This window comes from Mus musculus, chromosome 11 (assembly GCF_000001635.26).
Source record: "Mus musculus strain C57BL/6J chromosome 11, GRCm38.p6 C57BL/6J".
Taxonomy (NCBI): Eukaryota; Metazoa; Chordata; class Mammalia; order Rodentia; family Muridae; genus Mus; species Mus musculus.
The window spans coordinates 25,865,989-25,893,769 of NC_000077.6; the positions used below are offsets into that span (position 1 = coordinate 25,865,989).

The 27,781-nt window shown below is 39.5% G+C and overlaps 1 long non-coding RNA gene across 1 annotated transcript in view; it reads right to left on the bottom strand.

The window, feature by feature from the left end:
- 5730522E02Rik (RIKEN cDNA 5730522E02 gene) overlaps positions 1–27,781 on the bottom strand; it is a 593,731-nt gene that overhangs the window by 249,143 nt on the left and 316,807 nt on the right. The gene's annotated exons all lie outside the window — the stretch shown is intronic.

Genomic DNA, 27,781 nt, shown 5'->3' on the forward strand with positions numbered 1-27,781 from the left:
AATCTGCATTTCTAACAATCTTCCAGATGATGTTGGTGCTGTTGATTTACAGACCACACTAAACATCACTTTTTTCTCTAAATCTTGCAGTCGTGGTTGTTTAGCATGTTAAGCAGGGATGGTTGTTAAGTGTTTTTGAGAAATTAAAACACAGACATGTTATAGAATGTAATGTAAACTTTCGATGCATTTTTAAAACAGAAAGTGATGGCTTGCTGGCTGTGGTTGATTCATTATGCACTAAGGGTTGCAATCTCATTAAAGAGGCCTTGAGTGCAACTGGGTGAAGAGGCCTGACAGAGACCATGTACGGGTTGGAATGGAGTCTCACATTCACTACTTGTTGTACAGTGCAGTGAATTTCTCTTTAGGACACTGAGAGGAAATACTGAGAACTGATCCAAAATGGGAAGACCCTCCATTTGGCCAGCAACAGCTTTAAGATGGTCAGAGGAAGCACAGTTCAACTTGGCAGTTAGTGGCAGACTTCCAGGGCGCTTTCTTGCCAGAACTCACCACAGAGAGGGATAGTAATGCCATGCCATCTGTTATCTGGGTCAGCCATCTGGGTGGCCTATTACTTTTAAATTGTCCTCTTGGGACTTGAGTCTCATTTTTCTCCTTCACCTCCAAAAAGAAGGGAATTGAGCCATGAGTTCTGGTTTAAGGAATCCAGTTCTGCTTTATCCTTGTAATACTAGCACTCCCAAGACTATGACAGGACAAAGGGAAACCTAAACTAATCTGGGTTACATATGAAGCTGAAGGCCAACCTGGTTCATATGAGATCCCATTTCAAGTGCTATTAATATTTAAAAGTTATTTAATGTGTTTCTTTAAAAAACAAACAAACAAACAAACAAACAAAAAACCCAAAACATGTCCTACATAGCTCATATCTCTGCTTTTCACACTTTAGTGCTGATCACTGTAGCAAACTGACCCAGAGCAAGCTTGGAGCAAATCAAAGACAGGAAGCATTTTTCTAATTGCAAACTATGGAGAACGTGATTTATATTTTTATGTTTATTTTTACAATTTATGTGTTCCTAAGAGTGCACCCAGCACATACTGTGCTAGCCTGCTTGACGGTTCAAACAATGGAAGACTTCTGTGATGAGTATTCACAGGTTCCTTTTCATTAGCTGTCAGGCCAAGGGACCACCTCCATTTATATAATATTTTTGTCCTCTTCCTCCAAATAAAAGAAAAGCAAGGCACGTCTCTCAGAGAAAGATGCCCACTGATTCCTTCCCTCTGTCCTACAGCACTACTCAGGAAGAGTTATTTCAGGCTTTCATAGAGTGGGAGCTATCCTCACATACTTATTTTCTACTCCAAACCCTCCGGGCAGCAATCCTCCTCCAATTCTGAAACTTTATTTCTGTTATTCCAGATGTATGTGCCAATCAGTTTAGCTCCTGCCAATTCTTGCTTATTAATAATGCTAACGAAAGAATTGAAATTCTACCAGATTTCAATCTCTTCTTCACGCCTCAATAATGAGTCCTAAAAGGAATGAATTCTGATATTGTCTCCACAGCTAGAAGGCCTAGGTGAAGTGAGAAATTTGACTGGCTTTTAGCTACCTTGCAGGAATTCAGGACTACTCGTGGTGCTAACTGCCACTGTACATGTGCAGGTAATTTGCATTTTCATTGTTCTTTATTTTATGTTATTAGTTATTCATGAGATGAATATCGCATTCACCAACTAATCTATAAAGCCTTTGCTTTAAATAACAACGTTCTGTTTTTTGTTGTAGGAAGTAGGGTGGAGAATGGATGTCCATTTAGAGATCTTGTACAAAGAATTGGAAAATAAATGACATACTAGCTCTCTAGCTTTATGCAAAACAAGGACTTCAAAGAGACTTGTGGTAGAGTTGGAAAAATAATAGATTGTGCTACATAGGTCTACACATTTAAGGTCAAACTAGCCAGCTGGACCTACTGAGAAAGGTCTCTTACCAGGTAGCCAAAAGAAAGAGAAGGTCAAGATTAACCACATGACATAATGAACCTATAAATGACTAATTATACTTCTCACCAAACAGCACAATCTGCATGTGAGGAAAAAAAAAAAAACCCAGAAAGCATCTGAACTCAATTTCTTTTCAATTGGAAACAGTCCAAGTTCCAGCCACATTGCTTTCTCCTTCTCCCAATAAAGGCTCACATCTACATTAACACATATTAAAAAGAAAAAAAAGATTCTGCTCTCATCTTTGGTTCTCATCGAAGAGTATGAAATTCAAAAAGAGAAAAAAAGAGTCAATTTTGCTTGTGAGACCTTGGCTTTGTGTGGTAAGATTTGTCAGAGAGTGAGCATCTCTGTTGCAGCTGTACAATTAGCTATGTCCTCTCCTGTCTGCAAGTGAATGTTGGATATAGACAACACCTAGATACATTATTCTAAAGGCAGCAGTGACTTCATTTATCAAGGGTCGATCAAGCAGGGCCTTTACTCTACACTCAAAGGATTTCCCTGTAATCCCCCCATAGTTATGTGGGAGAACTGCTTCACCTTGGAGACTATAAACTTCTTGCACTTGACTTGCATGGGATGGAGATAATTATCTCTCTTAGGGACTTAAAAAAACTGTAAGAAAACTCAAGTTTTAAAAAATATATAGTTATGAAACTCTGAAAGGATGATAAAAAGATTCTGATGGCTCTAATAATACAACCTAAACAATGGAGCAAAATAGAAGAAGGAAGCCAGCTAACTCTTGAGATAATTAAAGAAAAAGAAAGCTTTGTTTTCTTCCTGCTGTTGTTGCAGTGTGTACATGTCCACACGTGAAATCTAATAAACATCCCTAAATAGTATAGCATAAATAGTGATTATTTATGGAATTTCTGTAAGGAAGACACAGTAACATGAACTTCAGTGCTCCACTCCCTATTATAACAGGTCACAATATCAAGCTACTGTCATGGTCTCCTGTGGGGAATTGCAGGCTGAGGTCTGAACCCCGATGGTCATAATTCACCTACATGACAAGGTAGGCATTCCCTCATGCTCCTGGAACTCTGGTCCTTGCCTAAGGTATCACATCCCACAGCCCCCACAAGAGAAGCATGGTCTCCACGTTACAATTTATAGAAATTGAGATGCAGAGAGATTAAGAAACTTGACTATGGCCATGTGTCTAGTAGATGGCAGAGTGAGAATCATATTCAAGGGTTTTGTCCCCAAAGTGGGTTCTTAGACATTATATGCTAAATTGCTTCTCACACAGAAAAGAAAAGAGAAGAGAAGAGAAGAGAAGAGAAGAGAAGAGAAGAGAAGAGAAGAGAAGAGAAGAGAAGAGGGAGGGGAAGGGAGGGGAGGGGAGGGGAGGGGAGGGGAGGGGAGGGGAGGGGAGGGGAGGGGAGGGGAGGGAAGGGAAGGGAAGGGAAGGGAAGGGAAGGGAAGGGAAGGGAAGGGAAGGGAAGGGAAGGGAAGGGAAGGGAAGGGAAGGGAAGGGAAGGGAAAGGGAAAGGGAAAGGGAAGGGAAGGGAAGGGAAGGGAAAGGAAAGGAAAGGAAAGGAAAGGAAAGGAAAGGAAAGGAAAGGAAAGGAAAGGAAAGGAAAGGAAAGGAAAGGAAAGGACAAAAGGACAGGACTGAGCAATCTGACTGAGGATGAATCAATTCTTTCTGACTGGCAATGTGAACTGTTGCAAAACTTACATAACATTCCCAAGAAATTGTGCACATAAACTCTGTAGCTTATGATAATTAGATATATATGATCCCCCCTTTCTCTCTCTCTCTCTCTCTCTCTCTCTCTCTCTCTCTCTCACACACACACACACACACACACACACACACACACACACACACATGCACACAGACACACACACAGAAAGAGAGAGAGAGAGAAGGTAGCCATATTGTAATGTCATTTAGTTTTAAAAAATTGCCCTAAGAGAACCTATTTGGCCAATTTAACATTTCTAGGTATTTCTTAATTAGAAATACATGGGCAGACAAGAGAAATATTGGACAAATATGGTGCATCTTTTGGTAAACCATTTGTCCTTCCTTTAAATGACTATTCCATCCCAGGATCCATGAAATGGATTCTACTTTTCTCTTTAAATCCTCTATTCCAGGTAACGTACACAGTATGCCTTAAATTTGGGGAACTTCTATAGATGATCAGTTAGATTGTTTTTAGTACCCCATACCTCAATCATAAGGAATGAAGTCCAGCAGGGCAAGAGTGTCTTTTCTTGGTTCTCTTCATCTATTGATCCCAAAGTCATGGGGACATTAAGCAGAGAATAAACTACCATAAACCCAAATGTATGCCCTGTTTGGTAGTGACAATTCGAGTGGTGGACACGCATGCACAATAGAAGCGTCTGAGAAGACAGAAACTTCAGGCAGAGCCTGAACTGAGAAAGTTCATTGTGCCTTGTGGTGGTCCTCCTGATTGCTACCCACACCTTGTTTACAAACCATTTGTCCACCAGTTTGCCAAGGGGGACAAAGAGAAACTTGCCCCTGGAGAATGGTTCTTATTATTCTTCACTCAACCTTTAGCATTTTTTCTTACATTTCTCAAGCTATTGCCACTCAGATTTGTTCCAAGCTACTACCATCCTAGATGACCTTCTTCCTCTTCTGAGGCCATACCATTGCTAGGAAAGGAGGGTGGAGCACTGAGTTCCAATGAGCTCTACCACATCCACACAGCCAACATTCCAAGTGCGCTGTGACAGCAAGCCTCCCTCTCCTGTTGTCTTTTTATGTTCAAATATCCTCTCCCAGGCATATGGCAAGGAGTCAGTCAGAAACGTTGGGCTAACATCAATACCAGAGACAAATATATTAGAGGGTTAAATCCATTCTCTGTGTGAGGCCATATATAGCTCTCGATAATTCATTGATGCTGCTTGGGTGATTCAAAAATTCTAAATCACCATGTGTGGGGAACATACCTGGAATCCAATACTCAGATGTCCAAGTTGTATAGAACATCATGAACTAGAGGCAAATCTAAACCATAGCTAGTACAAGGTCTTGTTTCAACAAACAAACAACAAACAAACAAACAACAAAATCAGAAGGTAAGTTTAATGAGGACCGATGGGGAAAAAAAAAAACCTAAGTGAGAATTTCTCCTGATATTTTTCATGAACACATGCTTACAGAGTGAAGTAATAGTGTTTGACAGATTTCGATTTATATAACCACCACCCAACATTCATCATAGATACCAAAACATCAAGTATGAGAGGTGATAGGACTTTTCTTTCGAACTTATAGATGAACCTCAGCTTGATACAGTTCTGTAGTGGCTGCAGGATGAGCCCAGCCCTGGAGTTGTAGAGCTTAGGTTCAGACATGGGTTTTACCTGCCACGTCAGAAACTTGGACCTTCCAATAGATTTCCTAACGTCCTCCCATGCCTCATCTCACCATGTTTCCACGGAGACTAATTGGAAGAATGAATTCTCATCAGGCTGTTCTGAGACGGTGGTTAGAAAATGTGTGAAAAAATGATAAGCATTCTGCTGGTTTCTTTTGAGCAGCTCATAAAAGCTGGCTGATTAAGTAAGCCTGTGTATGATTGTTTCTTAAGAACACATTCGGAGAGAGGAAAAGTAAAGGGTTGCAGCGCCCTGTCCCAACTCCTATCAAGATGTTCATCCATGTTGCTGGAGTTTCCTCTCCCACAAAGAATAAAGGTGGGAGCAAGATTCCTTCCTTTAGCACGGGTGCAGCCCTTTGTGACAACAGCAGCAGGGGACCCAAGTTCTTAGGCCTATTCTGACATTGCTATTCATCTGGCAACCCTGCAGCCCAAACTTGAAGTTCTCGGACTTTCAATGAGGAATAGGAAACAGGTATTCACTATAAAATGCCTGCCTGCCGGGGTATGAAACCAAACAAGTGTTTCTTGTCCAGCTCTTTGCAGCTGCCCTCTCTGCAGATGTGGCTCCCATCTGGGACCTGATACTACCAACTCTTGGACTCTCATGATGGTAGGTAGACTTCTAATGCAATCTAGAGCAAGCATCTACAGAGGGTCAGAACTGAGTAAAGCATGGATGCCAGAAACAAAAGAGGATGAAGCAGGCAGCCACAAAGGTAGCTGGGGAAAAATCTTGAGGAGGGAAGGGTATAACTTAGATGTTAAATAGAATCTAAGTAAATTTAACTTTTTGAGTATTTTTTTTTTAACTTTTAAATTCCACTGAGGCCATTTCCCTCCTGTTTCCAAATTTTCACAGGAAGATTTTCTGCAGACAAGAAACTGAGAAAAACAATTATATCCATCACAAAGAAGAGAGTGGAAAAGGAAGGAAAATAAAAAAACCAAAAATAAAGAAAAAGTGGAAAGAACTGAGAGAAATCACCAGGAGAGTCCCTGCCTGTGCCTGGGTTTCAGGAAGTATAGCTCTAAGCACTTCCTGTCTTCGCATGCTTGTCTTTCCCAGAGATGCTGTGGTGCGACTGAATGGCCAGTGTGAGGAAGGGTGTATCTAGGTCCTGGCAGCGCAGTCCTTCTGCCCCAGGCAGAGCAGACAAGCTTCTGCTGCTCTCTTTCGCAGTCCCTGCAAGCAAGCTCCTTTTCTGTCTTAATCAGCTCTGATCTGCTTTTAGCACACAATAATGGGAATAAAGAGCTGCATGCATTTTGGCATGTGTGTGGCTTTTTTTTTTCCCCCTTAATCTTTCATCTGAAAGAGAAAGACAGGGAGGGGAAAATGTCTCCTCTCTTTTATAGGCCTTTATTGTTTCAGAAAGGAAAGAAATTAAGGCAGAAGAACAGGCGACATTTCCTTCATGCCAGGCTGCATATCTTCTTCTCTAGAAGGCCCAACTGAATTTACAGTGGACATCACTGGGTCTGCAAAGATTCTCTGTGAAACTCATAATGAAAAACATAAATAGTCCTTTTCAATGAATAACACTGACTAATTCCACTGGTCCTGAGTAGCATGTGCTGAAGAGATGGATTATCTATAAAACACAATTTCACTAAGCACTGCTATGTAATTTGTTAAGCATTTAGTAATAAGTATGTCTAATAAAATATGAAAAAAATATTTAGAAAATGAACCATAATTTTAATATAATTTTAATTAATGGGAGTGCAATTGCAGTGGTTTAAATTACATTCCCAGTGGTAAGAAGCCTTTCAAACCTAATTTGTAAGCCAAGATGGTGGCTCTAATGACTGGCAGCAAAGTTTCTTCAACAGATTTCATGGGGCATGATCCAAAGATAATAGGTTCTCAGCCCAATGACAATCCAATTACAATGCCAATCAAAGCCAACTTCATGCTCTCTAATTATCAGATTTAGCTGTCAGCTCAAATACAAACATAACACTTTTATTTAAATAAAAATTTAATTTAGAAAAAAAGATGACTTCATGTGTGATTTATTGAGACTGCCAGACCAATCTAACTTATTTCTCTGCTAATATAATAAAATCATTCTTGTGTTTAAAAATAAGAAAAGAAAAAAAATGTTTTCTCCCCCACATCCTCCTATATCTGCTATGTTGCATTATTTAGACATTAATTTCAGCAAAAATACAAAAGCTGGCATGGCAGCAGGTAGTCGCCAACTAGAAGTAGGTTAAATGGAGCATTAAGGTTTCTGTGAGAAAAAATTTGAGGTGAGTGAATGACAAAAGCTAATTAGTTTTTACCAATCCTAGGGAATTTTACTTTTGTTTCGAGTAAAACCCATTTATACATCCTGAAGCTGAAGGGGAAGGCAGGCAACCTCACAGAAACACACTGAAGACATCTGATCTTCACATTGAAAACACTCCTAGCTCTATGGAGACCTGGCTCTCACTATCATAGCTTTTGTTAAGAGAAGGTGGGGGGAACTGTGAGAGGTGGGGACTGGGAGGAGAGAAGGGGCTGATATTGGGATGTAAATTGAATAAATAAATACATCTAAAAGATATATATATATATATATATATATATATATATATATATATAGAGAGAGAGAGAGAGAGAGAGGTGGCCTTGCCCAGTAGAAATGTTCTGTGAACACAGATATAATCAGTATTGCAATCTCAACATTCCCAGTCGCCAAATTTAAAAATAGCAATAAATAAATAAATAAATAAATAACCACTTACATAATATATTTTACTTAATCTAGTATGCCCCAAATATAATTTCTGCATATAATCAATTTTTCTTAAAAAATATTAACGAGAAAGTTTACACTCTTGTTCTAAGCTTCCATATCAACACTTTAGTCTACACTTGAACAGCAGGTGCCCAAAGCCCAGCATGAATGTATGTGCATAGCAGTCACATGTTTTGAGTGGCTACAGCATCAGTAAAGCCCTCCTGGAAACTGGCCACAGAAGAAGGTCTAGAAGGTTGTTAAGGCTTAGTTGCAGTGGCTCAAAGACCTCTATCCCAGACAAGAAAAAACAAGACAAATTCCCTTTGGGCACTTGGAAAGATTCTTCTTTTTGAATACATGTCTAGCAAACATACAATGTTTTTGTATACAATTCAATCTTTTGACCATGCAGAGGACCAACAACATGCCCAGAAGATGGCCAGCTCTCCAAATCCCCTTCCTGAAGCCCTTTATTTAATTATGGGGTGTACAAAAACATGGTTAGGGACAGAGCTGCCTTATTTGACACTCTTCAGCCTTTGCTCTACAAGGTCAAGGGGAACCACCGTCCTCTGCACTTCATAACGTCTTTTCCAGGTTCAGAGGCTACTAATAATTCCCAGGCTATTGCTTAGCGTTAGGTAAGAATCACATTGGGTTAAAACAAAGAGATAATTTATTTCATCTTATATACTAGGAGTTGGGAGTCACTTGAATTGAACATGCAAATGGATGCAAACATATGCAAATTGGGGTTTCTCCAGATAAATTGAATGGGTGGGGGGGGCATTATGGTATTAGTAATATTCAGGGATTTTGTGGTATTGAAAGGGAAATTATTTCCTTCCTCCAATTCCAAATGTGAATAGCTTTCTCAGTCCTCTTCAATGAACGTAAAAGTTGTTAGATTTTAAAGAACAAGACATTTTTTGAAAGACTGAACCAGATATTAGTCACATGTGATATCTTACTATTTTTGAGCTTTCTCCATTACAGCCTAAATACAACTCTCCCGGGAAACTAAAAAAGCTCTTTATTAAAGAACAATGAGTTCCCCAAATAAGTGCTTGCTTTAGGTTTGACAATACCATAATCAACACTGCTTCTAAGAACAGAAAAAGTAACAGCACACGGCAGGGACAGGAGCGTGAGAGTGGAATGGAAGGAGCCATCAGGTCTTATTCTTAGGAAGAGTAACATTTATTATGGTATCTTTGTATTTATTACCCGCTTGGAACACAAATGCCTTCTACAATCAATGAATAGCCTTGTGGTGCTTGATTTTGTTCCCATGGCAATGTCATGTGGCAGATAGCTGGTATATTCATTCTCTGTTTGGCTATGGTGTCCTGAGTGCTGTATCCTGATCTGTCTTATTATATTAAACCAGTTCATACCATCATTGACCCCATCCTTGAAAACTACACCTGGAACCTCAACATCGGTTCCTCTTCATGTGCAAAGTGAGGTTGTTCCTCATAATACCTGCCTGCTGAGCACTATACCTCAAACCCTGGCACAACCACTTCTCAGGCTGGACAAAAAAAAAAAAAAAAAAAAAAAAAGAAGTATCGAACTGTACTTAAAACTGTAGTTTTACACTGGGATTGCAGTACACATTAACTTCTATACAGATGCCCTTGAGAAGTTCAATCTACAGTTGCTCACAGTAATGTAAGGGAAGAATCACAGGAAGTGAGTGACATCTGGAAGTCACAGTCCCCCACCTATAACCCTGAGATATCCCTTTCCTTTGGGAAATGCTGCTAGAGCTTCAAAGAGTGGCTTGCATTGCATGTTGTAACCCACATGTGGAAACAACATTTTTTTCTTTTTTTTTTTCCATTTTTTATTAGGTATTTAGCTCATTTACATTTCCAATGCTATACCAAAAGTCCCCCATACCCACCCACCCCCACTCCCCTACCCACCCACTCCCCCTTTTTGGCCCTGGCATTCCCCTGTACTGGGGCATACAAAGTTTGCAAGTCCAATGGGCCTCTCTTTCCAGTGATGGCCGATTAGGCCATCTTTTGATACATATGCAGCTAGAGTCAAGAGCTCCGGGGCACTGGTTAGTTCATAATGTTGTTCCACCTATAGGGTTGCAGATCCCTTTAGCTCCTTGGGTTCTTTCTCTAGCTCCTCCATTGGGAGCCCTGTGATCCATCCATTAGCTGACTGTGAGCATCCACTTCTGTGTTTGCTAGGCCCCGGCATAGTCTCACAAGAGATAGCTACATCTGGGTCCTTTTGATAAAATCTTGCTAGGGTATGCAATGGTGTCAGCGTTTGGATGCTGATTATGGGGTGGATCCCTGGATATGGCAGTCTCTACATGGTCCATCCTTTCATCTCAGCTCAACCCTGAGATTCCACCTCACACCAGTCAGAATGGCTAAGATCAAAAATTCAGGTGACAGCAGATGCTGGCGTGGATGTGGAGAAAGAGGAACACTCCTCCATTGTTGGTGGGATTGCAGGCTTGTACAACCACTCTGGAAATCAGTCTGGCGGTTCCTCAGAAAATTGGACATAGTACTACTGGAGGATCCAGCAATACCTCTCCTGGGCATATATCCAGATGCCCCAACTGGTAAGAAGGACACATGCTCCACTATGTTCATAGCAGCCTTATTTATAATAGCCAGAAGCTGGAAAGAACCCAGATGCCCCTCAACAGAGGAATGGATACAGAAAATGTGGTACATCTACACAATGGAGTACTACTCAGCTATTAAAAAGAATGAATTTATGAAATTCCTAGCCAAATGGATGGACCTGGAGGGCATCATCCTGAGTGAGGTAACACATTCACAAAGGAACTCACACAATATGTACTCACTGATAAGTGGATATTAGCCCCAAACCTAGGATTCCCAAGATATAAGGTACAATTTGCTAAACACATGAAACTCAAGAAGAATGAAGACTGAAGTGTGGACACTATGCCCCTCCTTAGAATTGGGAACAAAACACCCATGGAAGGAGTTACAGAGAAACAACATTTTCTTAGGTTCCTCAAAACCTAGGTAAGACAAAATAAAAAGCGAAACCACAGTAAACAAGAATAATTGAAAGGGAGATACAGAGAAACAAAAGGAACTTTACAGTCTGACATAAAAAATAGATCTCAGTCACCTTCAGCCTACCCCTTCCAGTAAGATATATTGGTTTCCAGCTTGCTCCCAGGAAGGAGGTAGGGCTCCTCCTACGCTTGGTGGACCTGACAGAAGGGCTCTCTACTGAGGCCACTTAGAAAGGGTTGGTTTGAAAAGAGATCAGAGTGGGGTCAGTCATCTATCCTGGGTAAGGCCCTTATTTGAAACTTTGTGTTTCAGACATGAGACACTCAACTTTCCAAATGTCTATTAAAAAGTCCACCCTCACTCCTAGAAACAAGATGGGGTTAAAATATACACAACAAGACCCAGCTGGCTAAGTCTAAAGCACAAGAAACAGTTTTCTTCATTCATGTGCAGTGTTTTGAAGATGATCCTCAATTCTGTTCTCTTCCCTCTACTACCATTCTAATGGATGCTGGAGCATTTTTCTACTTCCATTTGTAATAAGATCCCTGGATCTTTTCCAGTGTTGAATGCAATGTATATTCTTGTTAAGGTGTCTTAAATATTGGAAATATGAAGATAAAAATCAGCCATAATTCATTTTCAATCACTATCTAAATACACAGATATGGTTGTCTGGGATGTGTCTCTATGGAATATTGACCTTGTATTCCATTCACTTTGTGTAAAGTAAGCTTAATTTAATTTAGCAAGAAATTTTAGTGACTACTCTGTAGCATCAGAGACTGTGGGACATTGCTAATGAATCAGACACTGTCTTCACAAAAGATCAAAGTCACTTTACTTCCATGTTTGGAAATCTGTAGATCTCTGAATGCCTTATGAAAACCTTTCACCTGTCTCAGAAGGACTCAGCTCCTATTTAACACATCACCACAAGATTTGCCTTCTGTATCTACCTTTACACTTTATGCTCTAGCCACAGGGGTACACACACAAATCCCAAAAACATGTTTGTTTTTAAAACGTGATTTCCTCTAGCTTTAACTCATCATGAGTTCATCAACATATATAAATAGGTGTGCGTATATCCCTCCCCCATACAGTGCTACATTATAACCTTAGAGAAATGCTGAGCATTCAAGATATCTATCAATAGACACTAGATGGACAGATAGATAGGTAGATGGACAGATAGATTGATAATAGATAGATGGGTAGATAGATAGATGGATGGATAGATAGATGGATTTTTATATATTACATGAGTAAATCATACTGTACCACATTTACCTAAGTTCAAAAGCCTTAAGTATAGACCAAACACTTAAAATTTAAAAATACTCATTGATGGAAAGACTTTTAGCATCATTAATAAATAAGGAAGAAGTGTCTGTTTCAGGTTGCAGGTGACAAGGGATTTCCTGATCTCCAGATTTAAAAAACAAAAAAACGTAAGTTCTACAATCCTGCCAACATATTCAACATAAAAGATATGTTTTCAAAATTTGTGTACAAAGAAGTGTACTAGGGACAATTTCAAGCATAAATGGAAGCCATTTGAATAAAAGAGAAAAATGGAAGGACCATCTTCAGTTGCATAAAGAAAGATGCCATTTTAAAAAGTAGGAAGAGGCCGGGCGGTGGTGGCACACGCCTTTAATCCCAGCACTTGGGAGGCAGAGGCAGGCAGATTTCTGAGTTCGTCGAGGCCAGCCTGGTCTACAGAGTGAGTTCCAGGACAGCCAGGGCTACACAGAGAAACCCTGTCTCAAAAAAACCAAAAAAAAAAAAAAAAAAAAAAAAAAAAGTGGGACGAGAAATTGGAGTATAAATGTCCTTAGACTGCTCATGTGCCCTTTCTGCAGGTATATTTGAGATGCACAGCCAGAAGAGTAAGTTTTCCATTTGTTAATAAACATTGTCAAAAATCAATCTGACCATTCTGTGCCTAAGCTATTCATGTCATTGTGTTTCTTCTTGAAACACACCTATGCAACTTGCTCCACACTCCAGCTGTGCTACCCCACTGGGTAGCCTAACGGGTAGTACTTCAGAGTTACTCCAGTATTACAGTCTTCCTTGCCTGACTCTACAAATGATGCCTACTAGGGATTTTAACAGGCAGGACATAATGTTGTGATCTACTGCTCTACACCACTCAATGGTATAGACAAGAAGCCATTTGTCAAAGTCCTAAGACGATCTCATGCTGTCTATCCAACCTCCCCCAAACAAGCACTAGGCAGTGAAAGACCTAGAGGGAAATCCCAGTGGCCTAAGTTCTAAATGAATGTGTAAAGCAATAAGCTTGTTACAGAAAAACAGTTACATAATGATAGTCAATGTCACTACAGATGTTGACAGTGCCTTACAAAGAATCTCACTCTTCCTCAAAGGAAGACCTCACCCACCCACTTTTTCGTTATTGCTCAGTTAACACCTGGTCTCCCTTCTTCCGTGCATTACATATCTAATTACCACTAATCCGAATCTTCACTAATTTTACTGATACTTGTTCCATCTACAAACAAGCCCAGGGGTGGTGCAGCCTTTAAAATAAGCAAGGAAACCAGTGTGTCTGCCCTTTTACAAAGCTACCGCCTTTGCTTTCTCTCCATCAAAAAATTAGTGAAAAGTAGTTCACCATGTTTTTCATATATGTGAAATTTCATCCTTGCCTTCTCAGAAATCCATAGGATAAAGAAATTATCAGTTTTATGAGGTGAAGAACTAAATTCCTATTTGCTTGCCAGAAATTTTTGATTGGCTATCCTCTCAAAATCATTATATTAAATTAACAACTGTAGTTTTGACTATTCCTTTTTGATTATAATTAAGTTACTAATATTCTTACCTTATAGCTGGTATCATTAGCCAAAGCAACTAATATGTATCATTGTAAGTGACACCATCTAGATCACAAAATCTCCTTCCAATAATATATCTACTGTAATCTTTTATAAACTATTGGTTGCCAGACTTTAGCCTTTCTCCAAATCGTGCTACCTAAATATCTGGCAATTCTGACTAAATATTTTCTGAAAAATGCTTCCAGTTTCTATGAGGTATGCTGATCCACTGTATGTATAATAGTTACTACTAATTCTCTCTATGTGAGAAATAAATTATTAATTCTATGTGAACAGCCACTTACCTTTCAAAATAACATCATTTTAGGTCCAGTAAGCATCTCTTACTAGCAGGCTTTCCAGATACATCTGCTTCCAACATTGGTTTGATTACAACTGTCTTAGAGCCTAGTTGGTCTCACAAGCTTATTGTTCATTATAATCATGGCCTCCTTCTTCAGATAGCCTTATTTGCATGATGACATGGAAGCATCTTTTTAACATGAACTATGGTACATGCAACCCACCCTATTATTGTTTTCTTGTGACAATGAATCTTTCTAATGTCCCCACGTCTCCTTACAAGAGCTGACTCAATGTGGAGTCATCTTTCTGCTCTTCAATCATGACATACCTCATCTATTTTTAAGTTTTTGGACTTATTAATCACATGCACACCTTCCTCTTCTCACATTCATACTTTCCACAGTGAAGTTCAGGTCCATATTCACCTTTAAAGTATAGCTGGAGCCAGCATTGGAAATTGATTCATTTGTATGAGAACCATTGCTTATGTATTGAAGGCCCACAGATGGCCATATTGACAAATAGGCCCAAATGAAGGAAGCAGACCATGGGAAGGAGATCTATCTTTGTTTTGAGGCCCCCATGAAGTGAGCTCTATCACATACTCCTCACCATGATGTTCAGTCATGCTTTGAGTTCATAGTAATGAAGGAACATGAGCCATGAACCAAAGTAAATCTCTTTCCTTAATAAACTCGTCTGTTATCTTATCACAGCAACAGATAGTTGACTAACAAAATCCCTACTCAACTCTAAACTGTGTCACATTCTACCATGTTCCATTCCACCTTTTCTATATTCAATCAGTCAATGGAGTGATCTCTACCAAGTTAAAGGCAAACTGACTACATTCCTATTTTTTCTCCTGCTTTAACTGCCTAGTGATGCCAATTACTTCCCCAGCATGCCTCACTAGGCCCTCTCTATGCCACTATTTGTGCCACTACCTCTGCATGGAGCATTACTTCCTTACCCTTAGCCTGTCCATTCTTCAGTGACTTTTGTGTGAGATTTAGATAGGTTTTCCTACAAAAGTGTTTCTGCTGTCTTTGGAATACCTTTATGATCTCCATGTCATGATTTTATAGCTATTATAACTCTGCCTGAAATCCTCTATCTTTGCACATTTGTTTTTTTCTTTCTTAAGGTCATTTAAGTTTCTTGTGGCAGACATGGTAGACAAAAGCACAAGATGAAGCCATGATTTCTGACCTCTGGTATTCACATGCCTTTTCCGAGTTGTTCAAGCATGAATCTAACTGCTGCTTCAAAAAAAATTTACATGTAGAATGAAGCTTGTCAAATAGTTGACATTTAGACAGGGAGATTATCTAGTTGGGCCTAACCCTATTACAAAAAAAAATTGTTAAAGGAGAATATTTTGAGTTGGGTATGGTGATAGATATCTCTAATGCCAGTACCCAGGAGATGGAAGCAGGAAAAACTCCCCACCCTGAGATACAGAGTGCGGTCATGTCCCTCAATCCCAAGGATGAACTTGGGTAATTCACATGTCTACCCTGTACAAGGCCCTGGGATCAGTACTCAGCACACCCCTTGATAATGAGTAAATATGGATGTCATTTTGTCAACGAGAACAAACAGGCAATATAAAAGACAATGAGCATGCTTTCTTTAGGCCTATATCTGGGGAAAAAAAAAAACCCTTTGGAAACTTTGAATCTTTTGGCTTTCATAAGTCACATTCCAGCACAGCATAAAATGATCCAGTGTAGATCCCCAGTAGAAGCTTTACTCTGAAAGCTTCTTGTGGTTATGAATCTCACTTGAAGAAATATCCATTGTAGAGGCTGGTAACATGTCTCAAGACAGTAAGGGTGCTTGCTCCTCACAGACCTGATGGCCTGAGCTCAACCCCAGAACCCATGTGGAGGAAAGAGTGAAGTGTCACAAGTTAGATGCATGTCATGGCATGACCATACACACATAAATAAGTACACTAATAATGTAACAACAAAACAAGACATGGAATCGTGACGATTTGCTGAAAACCCTAAGACACTGAACTGTCACCTAGTTTTATATCAGTGCTTACAAGGAAGACTTCTTCTACCTATATTTCCAAACCCAATCTCAATCCTCAGCTCCTGACAACCATCTCCCGTCCTCTTCTGAGTCTAGTCCACCACTCAGTTTCCCCAAATGTTTTGTCTTACCTGGGCTCAAAACATGAGCCAAATGAATAGGCCCAGCATTGAAGCACTGCTCAATCTTTTTCTCAAATATATACCTCTGGTTTTGTACCTGCTATGGAGAGTCTACTGTAAGAAAGCTGCCTAGCACCCAAGGAAGTGACCATCACAGCCACTTTCTCACCAGTCAGCCAGGCCTGGTGACACACCTAAGACAACAGTGCTCTCACCAAGCAGGTAGGCTGCCATGCAGGCCACTCAGAACTCAATAGAGGTCTTGGACATGGCAGCAGGCATGATAATGAAACCATCCTTGGGGATTCCTGACACACCCATTAGCTCATAGACTCTGATAACTATTTTTATTAGGACTCTGGAAAGAGTTTTTAGGCAGCTAACATGTACACAGGACCCTCCATAACTTTGGCCTGAATACAGTCAGACTATTATTTATCCAATAATCTATAACTGTGGTGGAGGCCTAATAATTCACCATCTAGGAGGGACAAACTGTGCTTGTACTATGGTCCATCAGATCAAAATTCTCTTTAAAAAGTGTCCAAATAAAGATGTCTCCAATGGGTTCAAACCATTACAAACTATTTTGCAGATGATATGCATTTTCAAAATTACCCTAGTACCTGTCATGTGCTTCCTATTATTCTACACAGAAGGGACTAAAGATGTTTTAAGAAAAAAAAAAAGAAAATAACAGGAAAACAGACAGCCACTACTTCAAAATATAAAGATATGTTACAAACGTACAGAAGTGCCAAACTCTAAAAGGCAGAGACCAGTGCTTTCCTCTGATCTACATTTCTGGGTGGCTTTGTATTATTATTATTATTATTATTATTATTATTATTATCATCATCATCATTATTATTATTATCAGCACTCCCAAACCCCAACAGCTGAAGACATACTGCTAGTCTCCCCGCCAAATATTCTGTAGGTTGTCTGTATGTGTTATTTTTAAAAAATCTGAACAAAGAAGTTTCCATCTCCAAGCTATTCAGAAAACCACTGACATCTCTGTCGATGCCAAAAGGTCTTGTGTCTTTCTATCCTGCATCAAGGACAGCAGTGGCCGGCCACACTCTAGTGTCCCTTCTGATCAGTTTGTCATTGCTGTGTGCACAGTGTGTGTGGTGCATACAGGAGGATCCAGGCTCAGGTTCATGAGAACTAAACTGAAAAAAAAAATTCTCAGAGTGCAAAAAGGCTTTAGTGTGATAAATACCTCCAAACTCATACACAGGTGTAGAAGGGTGAGACTTATCAACAGTTTATTTGTATTTATTAATGCTTTCCATTTAGGGGCTCATGAGTACACATTCAACACAAAGTCACTGAAGTCACTAAATGTATTTGAGTGTGCTTGTGTGTGCATGTGTATGTGTGTGTGAATCAGCATGTTATGTGGATGTGTCTTTGTCTTCCTCTCCTTTGCCCATCCCGCTTTTCTCACTCTCCTCTTAATCTGCCCTCCTACCACTCTCTTCTCAGGCATAGAGAGAACATTAGATTCCCACGATGGGGCCCTAACCTTAGTTTCTTACGATGGAGGAAAAGGAAGGGCAATCTCTAAGCCTATCTCTTCCTTGTCTATTGTAGTATTTGAAAAAGGAATTTCTTTAAATATTTGCATGCTGTTGTGACACAGACTTAAACGTGAGAATCTATTTTTTACTATTTTTTATTACTTTACTTTCTCTCCCCCCTCTTTTTTTTTTTTTAACCAAGATGAGTTTGTTTTTCTTTTTCTTTTTTTCTTGTCTAAAAAATGATCCCTTCAAAAAGTCAGCAAAATATTTTGGCTTTCTTCAGCAGCACGTTGGGCTTCTCTGTTACAAATTGTATCAACATTTTCCAGACAGGGGAATTTGAAGGGCTTAAATTATTTCTCAAATGATGTCTGTAGTGTAGCAGCTTTGCACTTGCAGGAGGAAGATGGAAGCGAGGAAGTGGCCACTGTGCATAATGTGTCTGGAATCAGGGGCTATTGAGCTCATGCAAATCTGGAAGGCAAAATATCTTCCTCCCGCATTCTCCACAGTGAGGATTCCGAGGTTCCCAGACTGAGGAGGCACATGCTCTGGATGGATGTGGTCTGTATTTCATATTGAGCTCACATAGTTTACTTCCTGAAACCAAACAAATACTGATAAACTACTTCTGTGAGCCTTTAATCAAAATTTCTGCAGAACACAGTTGGCAACAGAAAGATCAGTCCGTGGAGCCAGAAACCCTTTCATCATCAAATATACAGAAATAATAATTATATTTATCTGTTAGGCTCAGTCTGCACACCAAGATTTACCCTTGCCCTAAGGACATAGAAATCATCAGTCATTGTCATCTCTACAGAAAAAAAAAATCCTTAATAACTGAGAAGTTAAATGGTTCTCAATAGTTGTGGGGGTTGAAGAAAAGGAAATAATAATAATACATTCTGTTTAGCATTTCCCTCTGTAACGCTAATATATTATGTTATGTGTTAACCAATTAGCAGTTCTGATAATGACCCCAAAAGCACTAGTAAACATCCAGCTTGCCTCGTAATAAAAATTTGATAAGAGAGGAAGGGGGAGGATATCCATAACTTAAATTTCCATTTCATTAGGATCTGTGTATCTTTTTCAATGTATTTCAACTCAGCATATTCCAAAACATTTGAAAAAATAAGAGTAAACTTTGAAAAACTTATTCTGATAGAAATTATATATATATATATATATATATGCAAAAATTCAATCAAAAGTGAAGTGAACTGGGGTTCTATGTATGGGACCCAAAAGCCTGAGTAGTAAAGGAACAAGAAGAATGAAGAAGAGATAAAAGGCGGTTAGGATGAATTTTGACCTGATCATCACTTTAAGCATGTGATACTCATTCCTTCCCATGTTGCTTAGGAACCAAGTAGGAAAACAAAGTGGCGATCTGAAGGATAAAAGGTTCTTATTCTCTCTAATCCATTTCACAAAGGACAGCTAGCCTGGCCTGAACAGGTTTCAGCCCCCATCCTTAAAGGTTCCCCATGCCACCAATCCTGCCTTAATGAGCAGAGAAAGCTCTGAATATGGAACCTAAAACAGCTCTGAGATGATCAAGAGCATCACCTAGACTGTGTGTTCCAGTTGAGGGGATCCAGCAGAGAAGAGCTTCAGGCTTAGAATATTTTATTTTCCTCACAGCAAGAAACCAGAGGCTAGAAAGATGGCTCCGTGAGTCCAGTGCCTGCCACCAAGCACAAGGACCTAGATGTGCACCTTCAAAATCAAGTGAGTCTGGCACTGAGGCAAGCATCTGTAATCCTAGTGCCCCTCTCTGGCCATGGAAGGAAGACACAGAAGAACTCAGGAAGCCAGCAAGCCAGTGTGTCCGGCAGGTGCAGCAGTAAACGAGAGAGACTTGGTTTCAAGCAAGAAGTAAGATGAGATCCTACATTCCAAGGTTGCCCTCTGACACACATACATACACACACACACACACACACACACACACACACAGAGAGAGAGAGAGAGAGAGAGAGAGAGAGAGAGAGAATTAACAATACCAATTGTGCTACATTTATTGAAGTAGAATAACCTTTGCAAGCACACATTCAGAGGAAAAACTGTATCACTGCTCCCATTTGCTGGATATACTTAGCATGGCCTTCTTTTTGCTGTTCTCTCTCCTCACATAACATTCTATCTTCTCACTTCGAAAATTTCCCTTTCCTTTGACAGTGGCCCTTACTTTCCTACAACTTTCTGGAGTTGTGGGATTTGTCATTATTAAATTAAGACATAAAAGTTAACCCCCAGACTTCTAGCAAAACTCTGCAGCATTTGATTTTTAGAATGTTGGCAATCAAACAGCAATAGCTCTCTTACTTGTTACACTGACTACGGGACTAAATTTCTGTCTGAGTCTTTAAAGTTAGAGAAAGAAATACAGAGAAAGAGAGTAGGAAAAGGGAGGAAAGGATGGAGGGAGGGACAAAGGGGTGGGGGGAGGGAAGAGCCAGGAGAAAAGGAAGGAATGAAGAATAAAAGAAAGAGGGAAAGATCTTTATAATTTTTGTTAAAATCTTTCCTGGTTCAGTTAGTAGAGTAGAGTAACAATTCTAAAACTCTTTCTGGCCAAACTTCCCCACAGGCTCCATGATAATTACTAAATCTATGGGTCATTAGGGTCTCTTGCTAGAATTTACTATCTCTATAGTAGCCACACTGTTAATTTAAGAGGACACACCTGTGCTTTAATTACATAGCCCTTGAGAGACAACAAAATTTAAGTATCAGGAGCAGAGGCCAACAAACTGCTGATACTCATTCTGATAAAATGTGTTCAGCTCCAGGCTAAAGCTCACTGATTCTTTCCTCCATGGCATCAAGGTATCACAATGAAAACTGCTCCTGGGAATAACTAAAATGCCTCTCTTTGCTGAGGAGATAGAGTAAACAAAGCTCATGGGACATGGCAGGTCTCATGCCATACTAGGTCATATTGGGCTTTTTGTGTCATCAGAAATGAAGTTGGATCTGAGAAAGAGGCAGTGAAAAATCCCATATATACTGTTCAGCATTCCTGTTTCACCCCCATAAACAACCTTGTGGGCCAAACCATCATCCTTGGATTTGATCCAGCATGTTTGCTTTCTTAATTTCTGTAATTTTTGTATAGAATCTTGAAATAACTGTCAAAAATGAATTCTTATGCTTTTCAGTATCCTTGAAATATTCAAGAATTTGGAAAGAATATAACTTATGAAAGAATGGCAAAGGAAACATTTCTAATTCTAATTCACACCTAGATTTCCCCACCCACCATCAGGAATCATGTCAATCTCTAAGCATGTATTTAAGACAATTGCTCATCTTTTACTTAGATTGCTAAAATTTTGAACATGCCTCCATAAACCCACCTTGTTTACATCTATATTTGCCTTCTCAGCCACAGAACTCCAAGCTACAACAGAGGTAAAGGGATAATACTGTGTTGTCAGGATTAAAAATCTAGATCTGGCACAAAGTTAGATCTCTATAAAGGAGATAGCAAGCTCAGCTAGGGTAGCCTGTGTCTGCTGTCTTCATCTTCATCCTTGTAGAGACAACACGCAGTTATTGTAACATCAGAAAACACTTTAAATTTAATTGATTGTTGTAAATTATCCTGTTGGTGCTTCTACTTCCTCAAGTAAACTGAAGCTCTCCTCTCCTAGCCAATGCCCCCTGTTTCTTTCCTAGCTTGTATCATTGTACAAAAGTGCACATGTAAGAGCAGATCCAATAACAAAACCAATGTTTGCAGTGACTAAGGACCTCCCCCTTGGACCATTTTCTCCTAGTATCAATTGTTCTGTAAAAGAGTTTAAGGTAGGCATAATTAAAGTGACTTTATAGATGAAAGACAGAAGGACAAAAACTAATATTCCAAACTTCATTCTCACCTTTGCCCCAGGACTTTGACCATCCTAGTTTCCATGAGAACCATGCTTGCACCCCTTCACTTATGCTGACTGCTCTCCCTTGTCACACCCCTGATCATCTCCATGTTGTTTCATTATACTTCTGGGCTAATTCATTCTCTTTCCTCCAGAATATGTCATTTTCTGACAATTCTATACAAATTGTTATTCCCATTCCCAATTTGGCTTGATGTGTCATCTCCACTACACAGTAAATGAGTATTCCCCTACATAAATCTATAATTCTAATGACAAGAAGTTGTATTGTTCAGCATTTATGGTGTCCATAAACATCTTTCAGGTCATGTGGCATATGCCTATTGATGATTATTATTATTCTGTGAAAAAGGAGCTTTGCTTATCACCCATGCTTAGGGAAGAACCCAAGATCTACACAGAGCTACCTTTACCTAACAAGTCTTGATGCCTTACAGACAACAGAGCTTGAAGCCAATGTAAGTTTAAGTCAATCTTTAAAGTGTTTTGCTATAAATCCAAAGACTCATGAATAATCATACACTTATGCTATATAACTGAGAGCAACATCTCATGAATTTATAATAAATTGGGCAATAGTTATTAGCAGACTTTTACTAATAACTGAAAATAGAATAAATGTGTGCACTTAGTGTTATGAATTTTTCCTTTTAGCACTGCTTTCATTGTGCCCCAAAAGTTTGGGCGTGCTGTGTCATCATTTTCATTGAAATCCAGGAAGTCTTTAATTTCTTTCCTGAACAAGTTATCATTGAGTAGAGAGTTATTCAGTTTCCATGGGTATGTGAGTTTTCTGTTATTTTTGTTGTTATTGAAGCCTAGCCTTAGTACAAGTGATCTAATAGTATGCATGGGATTATTTTAATCTTCTTGTATCAGTTGAAACTTGCTTTGTGACCGATTATATGATCAGTTTTGGAGAAGGTACTATGAGGTACCAAGAAGAAGGTATATTCTTTTGTTTTAGGGTGAAATGTTCTGTGTAAATTCATTTTCTTCATAACCTCTATTAGTTTCACTATGTCTCTGTTTAGTTTCTGTTTCCATTATCCATCCACTGGTGAAAGTGGGGTGTTGAGTCTTCCACTATTATTGTGTGGAGTTCAATGTGTGTTTTGAGCTTTAGTAAAGTTTCTTTTATGAATGTGGGTGCCCTTGCATTTGGGGCATAGATATTCAGAATTGAGACTTTCTCTTGGTAGATTTTTCTTTGATCAATATGAAAGTCCAGGTGGATCAAGGACCTCAATCTAGAACCAGATACACTGAATCTAATAGAAGAGAATGTAGGAAAGAGTCTCAAACTTACTGGCACAGAGGAAATTCCCTAAATAGAACTCCAATGGCTCAGGCTCTAAGATCAAGAATTGATAAACAAGACCTCATAAAATTTAAAAGCTTCTGTAAGGCAAAGGACATAGTCAATGGGACAAATCAGCAATCTACTGATTGGGAAAAATATCTTCACTAACCCCACATCCGATAGAGGGCTAATATCCAAAATATGTAAAGAACTCATGAAGCTAACCTCCAAAGAAACCAAACAACTCAATCAAAAACTGGAATATAGAACCAAACAGAGAATTCACAACAGAGGAATCTAGAATGGCCAAAAAGCACTTAAAGAAAGGTTCAAAGTCCTAAGTGATCAGAGAAATGCAAATCAAAATGACCCAGAAATTCCACCTTATACCAATCAGAATGGTTAATATCAAAATGCAGTTAATAGCACATGTTGGTGAGGATGTGGAGAAAGACAAGCACTTCTCAATTGATGGTGAGATTACAAAATGGTACAAGCACTCTGGAAATCAATCTGGAGGTTCCTCAGAAGATTGGAAATAGATGTATTTAAATACCCAGCTATACCACTCTTGGGCATAAAGCCAAAAGATGCCCTCCCCATGCCAAAGGGGCACATACTTCACTATGTTCATAGCAACCTTATCTGTGTTAGTCAGAAGCTGAAAACAACCCTGATATCCTACAAGGGAAGAATGGATACAGTAAATGTGGTTTGTTTACACAATGGACTATTCAGCTATTAAGAACAAGGACATCATTATTTTTGCAGACAAATGAATGGAACTAGAGAATATCATCATGAGTGAAGGTAACTCAGACCCAAAAGGACATGCATGGATGTACTCAGTAATAAGTGGATATTAGAGAAAAAAAGTACAGAATACACAGGATACAATTACAATCTACAAAACTCAGGTTAACAGGCTGAAGGGCCCAAGTGAGGATGACTCAATCCCACTTGGGATGGAGAAGAATGCAATCATTGGGGGGGGGAGGCAGAGGGAGGGAGAAACCTAGGTAGGAGAGGGAGGGGTAGGGAAAAAGGGGAACATGATCAGGTATTGAGAGAGACAGGGTCTGCAGAATGAATGAACAGAAACAGGCAACCTTGAGAGGTAGGAGGTGGGGAGACCCTCTAGAATGTACCAGAGACTTGAGTTGAGAGTCTCAGGACTCAAAGGAAGGGACCTTAGATGAAATGCCCAACAGTGGGGAAAAGAAAATTGTAGAATCCATCTCTAGTAGAAAGACAGAGCATCATTTAGAGGGAGGGGGTTGTCACCCCACAGTCAAAAACTCTGACCCAAAATTGTTCCTGTCTAAAACAACTGCAGAGACAAAAATGGAGAACAGACTGAGAGAAAGGAAGTCCAGTGACTAGCCCAAACTGGGTTCCATCTCAAGGGGACGCCCCAAGGCCTCACATTGTTACTGATGCTATGGTGTGCTTACAGAGAGGAGCCTAGCATGGCTATCTTCCAAGAGGCCCAAGAAGCAGCTAACAGAGACAGAGGCAGATACGTACACCCAACCAATGGACAGAAGCTGGGGACTCCCTTGGTTGAACTAGGGAAAGGCTGGACGAAGTTGTGGAGAAGGGTGACCCCATGGGAAGACCAGCAGTCTCAATTAACCTAGACCTCCAAGATCTCTCAGACACTGATCCACCAACCAGTCCTCATACACAAGCTGGTCTGAGACCTCTGACACAAATACAGCAGAGGACTTCCTTGTTTGGCCTCAGTGAGAGAAGGTTCAACTAACCCTTGAGAGACTTGAGGTCCCAGGGAATGAGGAGGTCTGGCGGGGTCAGGGGGAGAAGCATCCTCTTGGAGATGATGGAGGAGGAATGAGATAAGAAACTTTCAGAAGGTGGACTCAGAGGGGGATAATGACTGGACTGTAAAAAAAAGATTAAAGATAATTTTCTAAAATAAGAAAGAAAAGAAAAGAAATGTAACTCAACTACTGTGAGTTTAATTTAGTATTCTATTTTCCTCAATAAAATTAAGAGGAAAAAGGGGTTACATGGTCAAACATATTAAATCTATTTCAAGACTATTGTTCTTTTACTTCAGAAACAGCATTGCATACAAATAACTATCTATTTTAATTTCTTAAGTCAAGGCCCTGGTGCCTAGCTTGAAACTTACCCTATAGTTCAGATTTGCCCGACACAAGCAGCAGCCCTCCTGCCTCTCTGCCTCTGCCTCTGTCTCTGCCTTCTGAGTGCTGGAACAAAGACATGCTTTCAACTATATTATGACATTCCATCTACTTACAACACTTGTTGTTCAGCCCTTGAGTGGTCTTATCTAGGTTTAAGAACTAGAATTACAGAAATGTTGAAGTATCTGTGAACTGGGTAGCTTTCTAGGTAAAGTACATTAGCTAAATACTTTTTTTCAAGAATTATACTGTCTCATATAGTGAATATGCCTGAAATATGAAAACATATTGGAATGGTTAGTTTTTTAAAAAAAATAAAGCTATATTCCTTCAAGTTGCCAGTAGATTTTGTGGTTGATCAGGAAAACACATAGCATCTGAGTGAGTGTAGCTATATTTTTCCTTGCTATACAGAGTGGGGAAGCTGGCAACTGTAGGAGATAAACATGTGGGTGAAGGTTCTATGGAGTTTAGTGAGATAAGCTTTTAGATATGCAGTAGCATTTCACCTGAAATTTCCTGAACAGGGTGATGTACTGGCTTGTGTCCACTGACCCTGCCCTCCCAAAGAGATGGAAATGGTAAGACACTGGACAGCACAATACAAAATCTAGGTGTTTTCAAGCTATTCAGAACATTTGTGCTAATTATATTCACAAGGAATCTTTGATTATTTTGGTTCCCTCAGTAACACTATTAGAAGATCCTGGGAGAAATGAAGGGCCACAAAGAAGCAAAGTTTTATTACACCACCAGACATCAAGTTTACTAAACGTGTGATCCTGGTAGATTATTTAATTGAAGTCAATAAGATTAACTTCTCTTTCCAAAGCTCTTCTTTTAACTCAAAAAAAAAATGTAGAAGGTATAGTTTATTTTCAAAGAAAAGAAAACCATATTTTCAGGAAGTAGATGGCAAAATATAATTTAACCCCTACAAGTTATTGTTTTAAATTACTTTTTAGGGGGGAAAAGAAAGGGTCATTAAATATGACTGCAATTGTTGATGCATGATTATAGTAACACTTTTTGTTGAGATAAGGAAAGATTTATGCTCTTTGGTAAAAGAATGTGTGTCATGTGATTGATAGGGAAACCTAACAGAACAGAGGTGATTGGGGAGAAAAGGGAACAGATATTCACAGGGTCATAGGCTGGGTCAGAGAACCATGCAGAAGGGGAAAACTATATACCCACATACCACAATGACCACATAGGAATCTTCAAAGTGCTCCCGACTTCCACACCATACATCTGTTAGCTTTTAAAAACCAAAACACTTGAATATCCAAATTTCCATACCAATATACAAACATCATAAGAGTTAAATTTAAAAGAAACATGGTTCATAAAGGGATGCCTATGTTACTTGAGACCCTCAGAATGATCTGCAGTGCTCACGGCACTGAGATAGGGAAAAGTCTGCTAAAGCATCATGGATGCCACTTGACTACCCATTTCCAGGTGAGCTGGTATATTTTTACTTGCATTTCATGAGGAAGTAGTTGAAATATAGACAGGCAAAACTTAATGGACAGTAACAGATGCCAAGCGATTCATGCTTTCTTATTTCCCAAACCAGAAGTCCTGTGTTCACATCATCTAGACAGCCCGTGGTTCTATTTCTCACACTAAACAACACTAGCTAGTTGTGCTCCGTTCGTTTCTGAATCAGTGTTTTCCTTATCTGAGGTGCCCTTTGTCTGCACAACACCTCACAGAAAATAGGTAAGCAGTTCTTCAATTGAGTTGCCACCCTTTTCTCAAGCTGGTTGTAGCAGAGAAAAAAGTTGGTAATCAATTTAAAGAAATACATGTTGACGGTCTCTGTGTGGGCATATGGGAAACTCAAGAGAAAGCCCATTTTTCAGTCAATGTGTACACCAGTGGGAACATAAAGCTCAACAAAAGCTTGACTAAACAAGACTTCACTATGGATGTCAGCTTACTTGTCAATCATAATGAAGGGTGAATTTTAGTAGGAGAGAAAGAGTGCAAAAACAATTGGAGAATAGATAACAGAATGTGGGTTGGAGCCACACGACAGAGCTTCAAGGAGCAGATGGAGTTAAAACCAGGCTTTGAAACATGGCAAATGTTCAGACAGATAGAAGCTCAAAGGTGAAGAAAGCTGCCATGTATTGAGAGCCTGATAGGAGACAAGTTGTGCTAAGTCAGTGTGATTATTCTTAGTTCATGATAGAGATGTGGGGCTTGGGGAGATTTCAGTTTGCCAGAAACAAATCTCTACCAATTGGTGTAGGTTGCATATAAAAGTCAGCTATTGGATGGATCACAGGGCCCCCAATGGAGGAGCTAGAGAAAATATCCAAGGAGCTAAAGAGATCTGCAACCCTGTAGGTGCAACAACTTTATGAACTAACCAGTACCCGGAGCTCTTGACTCTAGCT